This window comes from Aethalodelphis obliquidens, unplaced genomic scaffold, assembly GCF_003676395.1.
Source record: "Aethalodelphis obliquidens isolate GAN/ISIS:26980383/991018 unplaced genomic scaffold, ASM367639v1 scaffold18, whole genome shotgun sequence".
NCBI lineage: Eukaryota > Metazoa > Chordata > Mammalia > Artiodactyla > Delphinidae > Aethalodelphis > Aethalodelphis obliquidens.
Genome location: NW_020837962.1, coordinates 10,822,480 through 10,833,198, shown reverse-complemented (window position 1 = coordinate 10,833,198; position 10,719 = coordinate 10,822,480). Strand labels below are relative to the sequence as shown.

The 10,719-nt window shown below is 37.6% G+C and overlaps 1 long non-coding RNA gene across 2 annotated transcripts in view; it reads left to right on the top strand.

Annotated features, from left to right (window-relative positions):
• The first annotated feature begins 871 nt into the window (after positions 1-871).
• The window catches only part of LOC113626282 (uncharacterized), a 55,844-nt gene continuing 45,996 nt past the window's right edge, over positions 872-10,719 (top strand). For both annotated transcript variants that reach the window (XR_003435108.1, XR_003435106.1), the window contains exon 1: positions 872-1,550. This is a non-coding gene — a long non-coding RNA (uncharacterized LOC113626282). The remainder of the gene's footprint in view (positions 1,551-10,719) is intronic.

Sequence of the window (10,719 nt, the reverse complement as noted above, 5' to 3'; positions counted from 1 at the left end):
GCCACCAGGGAAGCCTCTATTTTTGATATTTTTATTTTAAGTTTTAAAGTTCTTATGAATGACATGATTAGAGCACTAAAGGCGGAGACAAGAAGTCTAGATACATTCAGACACAAAGAAAACACCTACAAAAATTTAGGCACTTTAGTATATAAGCAATTCTACTTGCTAAAAGGGTTTGTTTGTTTTTGTTTTTTGGTTTTTTGGTCTATGTCTCAACTTTTCACAACCATCAACCCCCAAGTGGTCAGAAACTTCACCTCAAGCAGCATTATTTAACACTACATGAAAGAAACTCAGTAGTAGAGAATTTAATATTGAAAAGGGCAAAGGATTTGAATAGACGTTTCTCACAATAAGATATACAAATGGCCAGTCAGCACATAAAAAGGCACTCAACATCATTAGCCATCATGGAAATGGAAATCAAAACCACAATGAGATACTATCCACTAGCATGTGGATAATAGATAAGAACGTGTTATTAAGAATGTGGAAAAATTAGAACCCTCATACACTGCTGGTGGGAATTTAAATTGTTCAGCCACTGTAGAAAACACTTGGGCACTAACTTCAAAAGTTAAACATCGAATTACCATTTGTCCCAGCAATTCCACTGCTACATATAGACCCAAGAGAATAGAAAACTTGTGTCCACAGAAAACTTATATATGAATGTACATAGCAGCATTATTCACAATAGCCCCAAACTAGAAACAACCCAAATGTCCATCAACTAATAAATGGATAAATAAAATGTGGTATATCCATACAATGGAATGTTGTTTCGCAATAAAAGGAAAGGAAATTCTGATATATGCTACAACATAGATGAACATTGAAAACATTCTAAGTGAAAGGAGTCAGACACAAAAGGTCACATGTTGTATGAAATATCCAGAACAGACAAATCTATAGAGACAGAAAGTGGATTAGTGGTTTCCAGGGACTGGAAGCTGCAGCGGGTGGAGGTTGACTGCTAAAGATACAGGGTTTCTTTTGGGGTGATGAAAATGTTCTGGAATTAAATAGTGATAATGAAATGTAAGTATGGTAATAAAACTACTGAATTAAAAATTTCAAAGTGGTGAATTTTATGATATGTGTCTTATATCTGAATTTTAAAAACCTGACTAAGAAGGGACTAAAGCAGAGGGTGACAAGTTGGCTTCCAGGTAACTAATAGTAGCAGGTGGGACAGGGAAGAAGATTGTGGACAAGAAAAAAGATTAAGTAAAGCCTTTGAAAAGAAGTGAACTAATTTGGGAAGACCTCGGTGGAGGCAGGGATTAGGTATCAGAGTGGAGAACCAGTAATACAGGAAAAGAAAGAAAATGTATAGATGTTGGAAAGGCACAAGGAAAACTAAGTATTGGGGTTCCATCTCTGGATAAGATGAAGTAAGCATGCTTCACCTTTTCTCTCACATAGAAAACAACTCTAAAACCTGGATAGAATGTATGGAGCAGCTATTCGAGAACGTCAAAGCATTAATAGCAGTTTGTGATTTGGAGAAGAACACCAGAGTTCAAAGTACCACTGAACTGATGGTGAGTTTACAATTTATGTTCTCTGATATCCCTTTACCTCAGCTCAGCACAACTAGAAACCTAGAAGTGAGCACTGTGGTGAAGATGGAGGCAAAATACAACATTTACTTATGACAAAAACTCCCAGGAAACTAGGAATAGAATGGAACTTCTTCAACCTGTAAAAGAGCATCTATTTAAAAAGCTCTATAGGGCTTCCCTGGTGGCGCAGTGGTTGAGAGTCCACCTGCCGATGCAGGGGACACGGGTTTGTGCCCCGGTCTGGGAAGATCCCACATGCCACGGAGCAGCTAGGCCCATGAGCCATGGCCGCTGAGCCTGCGCGTCCAGAGCCTGTGCACCGTAACGGGAGAAGCCACAACAGTGAAAGGCCCGCATACTGAAAAAAAAAAAAAAAGCTCTATAGCTCATATCATACTTAGTTATCAAAGATTGAATGCTTTCCCTCTGAGATAAGCAACAAAACAAGAATACCCAGTCCTGCCACTCGTGTTTAGCGTTGTACTGGAAGGTTTGACCAGTGCGATAACGAAAGAAAGGGAAATAAAAAACATCCAGATTGAAAAGGAAAAACAAAACTGTTCCTGTTCACTGATGACATGATTGTCAATGTAGAAAATTCTAAGACCCTGCCAAAATCTCTAAAATAAGTAAATTTAGTAAGATCACAAGATTCAAGGTCAATAAACAAAACAAATTCTATTTCTGTACATTGGAAACAATGTACTTTACAATAGCTTCAAGAAAAGAAATAGTTATAAATCTAACAAATCATGTAGAGGTTGTGTGTGCTGAGAACTATAAATCACTGGTGAAATAAGTCAAAGATGTCCTAAATAAATGGAAAGACATACCATGTTCATAAATTGGAAAGACTCAAAGTAGTAAAAATGTCAATTCTCCCCTGATTGATCAATAGTTTTAATGCAACGTGGAAAGATAAAAGAACTAGAATGGCCTAAACAGTTTCGAAAAATAAGAAAAAAATTGAAGAAATCACATTACTTGATTATAAGACTTTCTCTAAAGCTATGTTAATCAAAAGAGTGTGATATTGGTAGAGGGGTAGACACACAGATCAATGGCATAGAATAAAGAGGCCAGAAATAGACCCACATAAATATGGCAGGTTGATTTTAAATAGGCAAATATTTAATGAGGTTACAATCACATAAAACAGAATTAACCATTTTAAAGTGAACAATTGAGTGGCATTTAGTATATTCATAATTTTGTGCAACTACTACTTCTACCTAGTTCCAAAATATTTTCATCACGCCCAAAGAAAGCCCCATATCCACTAGGCAGTTACTTCTCATTCTTGTTTTCCTATAGTGCCTGGCAAATCACAAACCTGCTTTTTGTCCCTCTGGATTGATCTAATCTGAATATTTAATATAAATGGAATCTTACAGTATGTGACATGTTGGGCCTGACTTTCTTTCACTAGTGTAACGCTTTTTAAGTTGACCCACATTGCAGCATGTTTCAATCAGCACTTCATTCCTTTTTTGGCTGAATAATATTCAGTATTATTGATTCATTACAATTTGCTTATACATTCATCTGTTGATGGACATTTAAGTTGTTTCTACTTTTTGGCTATTGTGATAGGCCTGTTGCATACATGCAAGTACAAGTATTTGTTTTGAGTACCTGTTTTCAGCTCTGTTGGCATACAGTATACCCAGAAGTGGTACTGTGGGGTCATATGGTAGTTTTATGTTTAATTTTTGAGGAACAGACTTACCTATCGGGCCTGAAATATTTTATAGGCATACCTCATTTTAGTGCACTTTTATTGCCCTTCACAGATAATGTATTTTTACAAATTGAATGTTTGTGGCAACCCTGCATCAGCAAGTCTAGCAGCACCATTATTCTAACAGCATTTTCTCACTTTTTGTCTCTGTGTCACATTTTGATAATTCTCACAATATTTCAAACTTTTTCATTATTATATTTGATATGGTGATCTGTGATCAGTGATTTTTGATGTTACTATTGTAACAGTTTTGGCATTATGTAGACATAATGCTATTGCATACTTAATAAATTGCAGTATAGTGTAACTATAACTTTTATATGCTCTGGGAAAACAAAATAAAAAAATTGTCACTTTATTGCGACGTTTGCTTTTTTTGTTTTTCGGCTGCACTGTGTGCCTTGTGGGATCTTAGTTCCCTGACCAGGAATTGAACCCAGGCCCTCAGCAGTGAGACCACAGAGTCTTAACCACTGGACTGCCAGGGAATTCCCACAGTGTTTGCTTTGTTGCAGTGGTCTGGAACTGAACCCTCAGTACCTCCAAAGTATGCCTGTGCATTCTCATCAGACATGTTCAGGGGTTCCTTTTTTCTACCTCCTTGCTAACACTAGCTATTTTTCTATTTGTATTATTATTATAGCCATCTAAATGAGTATAAAGTGGTATTTAATTATGTTTTTGGTCTGCATTTCCCCAGTAACTAATGATGTTGAGCATCTTTTCATGTGCTTGTTGACCATTTATCTTTTTTAGAGAAATGTCTCTTTGAGTCCTTTGGCCAATTTACAGTTTGTTTGTTTGTTTATTTATTTATTTATGGCTGTGTTGGGTCTTTGTTGCTGCGCGCAGGCTTTTTCTAGTTGTGGCAAGCAGGGGCTACTCTTCATTGCGGTGCACAGGCTTCTCATTGCGGTGGCTTCTCTTGTTGCGGAGCACGGGCTCTAGGCACGCGGGCTTCAGTAGTTGTGGCACATGGGCTTAGTAGTTGTGGCTTGCAGTCTCCAGAGCACAGGCCCAGTAGTTGTGGCGCATGGGCTTAGTTGCTCTGCGGCATGTGGGATCTTCCTGGACCAGGGCTCAAACCCATGTCCCCTGCACTGGCAGATGGATTCTTAACCACTGCACCACCAGGGAAGCCCCAAAACCTTACTTTTAATAATACATAGAACAGCTAGACAGAAGATCAAAAAAACAAACTGAGTTCTTCAACAACATTATAAACCAGCTAGGTATAACAGTTATATATAGAACACCCTGCCCAACAACAGTACACATTCTTCTCAAGTGCACATGGACATTATCCAGGATAGACCATATAGTAGGCAATGAAATAAGGCTTAATAAATTTTAAAAGATTCAAATCATATAAGGTATCTTCTCTGACTGCATGGAATAAAACTAGAAATAACAAAAAGAAAACTGGCAAATTCACAAATATGAGAAATTAATTAACATACTCTTAAATGACCGTAGGTCAAAGAAGACATCATAAGGGAAATTATGAAATATTTTGAGATGAATGAAGACAAAAATACAACATACCAAAACTTAAGGGATGCAGCAATAGTAATACTCAAAGGGAAATTTATGGCTATAAATACCTATATTAAAAAAGAATAAATATCTCAAAGCAATAACTTTCTGTTTTAAGGGAAGAGCAAACTAAATGCAACAGCAGCCAAAGGAAGGAAATAATTAAGATTAGAATGGAATAGGGAATAGAAATAGAGAAGTGAAATGGAATGAAATAGAGAATAGAAAAACAATAGAGAATCAAACACACCAAAACTGGTTCTTTGAGAAGATTAAAAATATTGACAAAACTTAACTGACCAAGAGAGAAAGAGAGAAATCACAAATTACTAAAATCAGAAGTGAAAGTGAGGACATTCTTACTGCTTTTATAGAAATGAAAAGGATTATAAGAGAATACTATGAACAACTGTACACCAACAAATTAGTAACCTAGATGAAATGGAAAAATTCTTAGAAACACAAAACTGTAAAAACTGACTCAAGAAGAAACAGAAATGTAAATAGACCTATAACATGTAAAAAGAATTAGCCAATAGTCAAAGACCTCCTAAGAAACAAAAGACCAGGACCCAATGACTTCACTGGTAAATTCTACCAAACAGTTAAAGAAAAATTAACACCAAACCTTCTCAGACTATTCCAAAAATAGAAGAGGAAGAACTGCTTCTGAACTCATTCTATGAGGTCAGCACTCCTGTGATAACAAAGCCAGACAAAGACATCACAAGACTACAGATTAATGTGCCATGTGAATGTAGATGTAAAAATCCTCAACAAAATACCAGAAAACTGAATTCAGCAGCTTATTAAAATGATTATACATCATGACCAGTGGTATTTATTCCAGGAAAAAAATAGTGGTTCAGTATATGAAAATCAGTCAATGTAATATAGCACATTAGTGGAATAAAGGACCAAAATCAAATGATCATCTCAATTGATGCAGAAAAAACTTTGACAAAATCTTACATCCTTTCTGATTAAAAAAACTCTCGTCAGGCTAGGAGTAGAAAGGTACTTCCTCAACATGGTAAGGGGCATTTATTAAAAAACCCACAGCTAACATCGTGGAAGACTTAATGACTTAATGGTGGAAGACTTAATGACTTAATGATGGAAGACTGAAAGCATTCCCCCTAAGATCAAGAATAAGATGAGAGGATACTCACTTTGATCACTTCAACATTTTACTGGAAGTTCTAGACAGAGCAATTAGGCAATAAAAATAAATAAAAGACATGCAAATTGGAAAGGAAGATGAAGAAATATCTCTATTCACAGATGAGATGATCTTATATATAGAAAATCATAACGAATCAACAAATACCCAAGTATTAGAGTTGATAAATTCAGCCAAGTTGCACAGTTCAATATCAAGACATAAAAATCATCTGTGGTTCTATATATTAGCAAGGAACAATTTGAAAAGGAAATTTAAGAAAACAATTTCATTTATAATATTATCAAAAAGAATAAAATATTTAGGAATGAATTTGACCAAGAAGATACAATACTTGTATACAAATAAGTGTAAAACATTGCTGAAAGAAATTAAAGAAGACCAAAATGAATAGAAAGACATCCCATGTTCATGGATTGGAAGAGTTTATATTGTTAAGATGGCCATACTTTCCAAAGGGATCTACAGATTCAATGCAATCCCTGTCAAAGTTCCAAATGTGTCCTTTACAGAAATTGAAAAGCTAATACTAAAATTAATATGGAATTGCAAACCCTGAATAGCCAAAACAATATTGAAAAAGAAGAACAAAGTTGGGGAGCTCACATTTCCCAGTTTCAAAAATTCCTACAAAGATATAGTAATCAAAACACAGAGATAGGACTTCCTTGGTGGTCCAGTGAGAAGGAATCCGCATTCCCAATGCAGGAGACCCCGGGTTTGATCCCTGGTCAGGGAACTAGATCCCACATGCATGCCACAACTACGAGTTTGCATGCTACAACCACGAGTTCGCATGCCCCAACTAAGAGGATCCTGCATGCCTCAGCTAGACATGCCGAAGTGAGGGTCCCACGTGCCGCAGCTAGGACTCAGTACAGCCTAAAATAAATAAATAAATAAATAAATAAATAAATAAATAAATAAATAAATAAATGTTTTTAAAGCCCCACAGAGATAGATATATAGATCAGCTGAATAGAACTGAGAGTCCAGGAATAAACCCATACATCTATGGTCAATTGATTTTTGACAAGAATGGTAAGACCATTCGATGTGGAAAGAATAGTACTGTCAACAAATGGTACTGAGAAGAATGGGTATGGACATGCAAATAATCAAATTGCAGCCTTACCTCACACTATATACAAAAATTAACTCAACATGAATAAAAGACCTAAATGTAAGAGCTAAAAATATACCTCTTAAAAGAAAACATATGGGTAAATCTTCATGACCTTGGATTTGGCAGTGGAGTCTTAGATATGACACCAGAAACAAAAGCAAAAAAGAAAATATAGATAAACTGGACTCATCAAAATAAACAACCGTTGTATTTCAAAGGGCACTATTAAAAAAGTGAAAAGACAATTCAATTGCACATGAAATGATGCTCAACATCACTAGTCATTGGGGAAATATAAATCAAAACCCTAAAGAGAAATACATCTCACCCCCTAGAATTGCTATAATGTTTTTTTAAAAGGGACAACAATAATTGGTAAAGATATAGAAAAATTGGTGAGATGTATAATCATTCTACGTTGCTGGTGAGAATATAAAATGATACGGCCTCTGTGGAAAACAGTTTGACAATTCCTCAAAAAGTTAAACATAGAATTACGATATGAACCAATAATTCCACTCCTACGTATATCCTTGAAAGAATTGAAAACATGCTTTCAAACAAAAACTTGCAAGTGAATGTTCATAGGAACACTGTTCACAATAGCCAAAAGGTTTAAACCACCCAAGTGTTCATCAACTGATGAATGGAGGAACAAAATGTAGTATATCCATATAATGGGATATTATCAATTCATAAAAAGGAATTTAGTACAATGGGGACGAAGCTTGAAAACATTATGCTAAGTAAAGGAAGTCAGGCCCAAAAGGTCACATATGATTCCATATATATGAAATATCTGGAATAGGAAAATCCACAGAGACAGAAAGGAGATTAATGGTTGTCAGAGGATGGAGCAAGGGAGAATGGGGAGTAACTACTAAATGGGTAGAGGGTTTTCTTTGGGGATGATGAAAATATTTTGGAAGCAGACAAAGGTAATGATTGAACAACCTTGTGAATATACTATAAACCACAGGATTGAACATTTTAAATGGTTAAAATTATGAATTTTGTTATGTGAATTTTATCTCAATAAAAATTTAAAAGGCACTCAAAACTTTCCCTAATTGATTTTTCTAATTGTAAAGAAATACATTCTTATTGTATTTAGCCAAACAATACAGAAGTCTATTTCAAAAGAAGTTAATCATTCTTCTTGGGGCAGGGACTATTGCTTGGCTGCTCAATACCTCTTCTCCATTTCTTTCTTACTAATACAACACTTGTATTATGGGGGCTGCCTGACATGATGTGATATGATGTGATATAATAATTGTGACCAGCTAAAAACTACATTTTCCAGCCTCCTATGCAATTAGGTTTAGTTATATAACTGAATCCTCATCCATGAGATGTACGGGGAAGATATTTGGTGGGACTTCTAGGATAGCTTCCCAAACTAGGCGCAAACATCTCCTTCCACCTTCCGTGCACGAATGTGGCCATGTGGCTAGAGCACCTACCACCATCTTAGACCACAGGTGGCCTTGAGGATAGACGCCACTGTTAAGAATGGTGGAACAGGGGGAATTCCCTGGTAGTCCAGTGGGTAAGACTCCGTGCTCCTAATGCAGGGGGCCCGGGTTCGATCCCTGATTGGGGAACTAGGTCCCGCATGCATGCCGCAACTGAGAAGTCCACATACCGCAATTAAAAGATCCTGCATGCTGCAACAAAGATCCCGGTGCTGCAACTAAGACCTGGCGCAGCCAAAAATAAATAATAAATAACTAAATAATAAAAAAATTGAAAAATAATAAGGCAACTTTCTTTTCTTTCTTTTTTTTTTTTTTTCGGTACGTGGGCTTCTCACTATTGTGGTCTCTTCCGCTGTGGAGCACAGGCTCCGGACACGCAGGCTCAGTGGCCATGGCTCACGGGCCCAGCCGCTCCGTGGCATGTGGGATCTTCCTGGGCCGGGGCACGAACCCGCGTTCCCTGCATCGGCAGGCGGACTCTCAATCTCTGTGCCACCAGGGAAGTTCAAGGCAACTTTCTTAAAAAAAAAAAAAAGAATGGTGGAACAGGGACTTCCCTGGCAGTCCAGTGGTTAAGACTTCGCCTTCCAATGCAGGGGATGCAGGTTCGATCCCTGGTCAGGGAGCTAAGGTCCCACATGCCTTGTGACCAAAAAGCCAAAACATAAAGCATAATAAATTCAATGAAGACTTACAAAATGGTCCACATAGGGCTCCCCTGGTGGCGCAGTGGTTAAGAATCTGCCTGCCAATGCAGGGGACACGGGTTTGAGCCCTGGTCCGGGAAGATCCCACATGCCGAGCGGCAATTGAGCCCATGTGCCACAACTACTGAGTCTGCACTCTAGAGCCTGCGAGCCACAGCTACTGAGCCCGCATGCCACAACTACTGAGGCCCACGCGCCTAGAGCCCGTGCTCTGCAACTAGAGAAGCCACGACAATGAGAAGCCCGCGCACCGCAACGAAGAGTAGCCCCCGCTTGCTGCAACTAGAGAAAGCTCGGGCACAGCAACGAAGACCCAACACAGCCAAAAATAAATAAATTAATTAATTTTTAAAAACTGGTACACATCAAAAAAGAATCTTAAAAAAAAAAAGAATGGTGGAACAAAAAGGCACAAGGAACCTGAATTGGTGATTGTTGAGCTGCTGCCATGCTAGATCTTGATTGTCGATTTCTTATTTATTTATTTATCTATCTATTTGGCTGTGTCAGGTCTTAGTTGCAGCATGCAGGATCTTTGTTGCTGCGCAAGGGCTTCTCTCTAGTTTTGGTGTGCAGGCTCTAGAGTGCTCGGGCTTATCCCTCGGCCTGTGGGATCTTAGTTTCCCGACCAAGGATCGAACCTATGTTCCCTGCATTGGGAGGTGGATTCTTAACCACTGGACCACCAGGGAAGTCCCTGATTGTCTATTTCTGAACTTGCTTTTTGTGAAGGAAAAATAAACCGCCTATTTTCTTATAAAATAATTAATTTGGATCACTACCTCATACCGTATACAATAATGAACTCCAGAGAATTAAAAACTTACATATGAAAGATAAAACTATATGAAAAAATTGAAATGAAATATATTTGTAAATTTGGGATTGGGAAGAACTTCTTAAAAATCTTAAATGCACAAATCAATTTTAAGGCAGATAATGTATTAATTGGATTATATAAAAATTTAGGATTTCTGTTCAGAGGTTAGCATAGACTAGACTAGGGGGAAATATTTACAGTGTATGTACCTGGCAAAATTTATCTAGAGTATTCTAGGATCTACTACAAATCAGGAAACCACAGAAAAACTAAAATAAGAATGGGCAGAGGATATGAAAAGGCAGTTTATAGAAGGAGAAATAAGAATAGCCAACACATTTATTAAAAAATGTCCAATCTTGGGCTTCCCTGGTGGCGCAGTGGTTAAGAATCTACCTGCCAATGCAGGAGATACGGGTTCAAGCCCTGGTCTGGGAAGATCCTACATGCCACGGAGCAACTAAGCCCATGCAGCACAACTACTGAGCCTGAGCTCTAGAGCGCACAAGCCACAACTACTGAGCCTGCGTGCCACAACTAGTGAAGCCCAT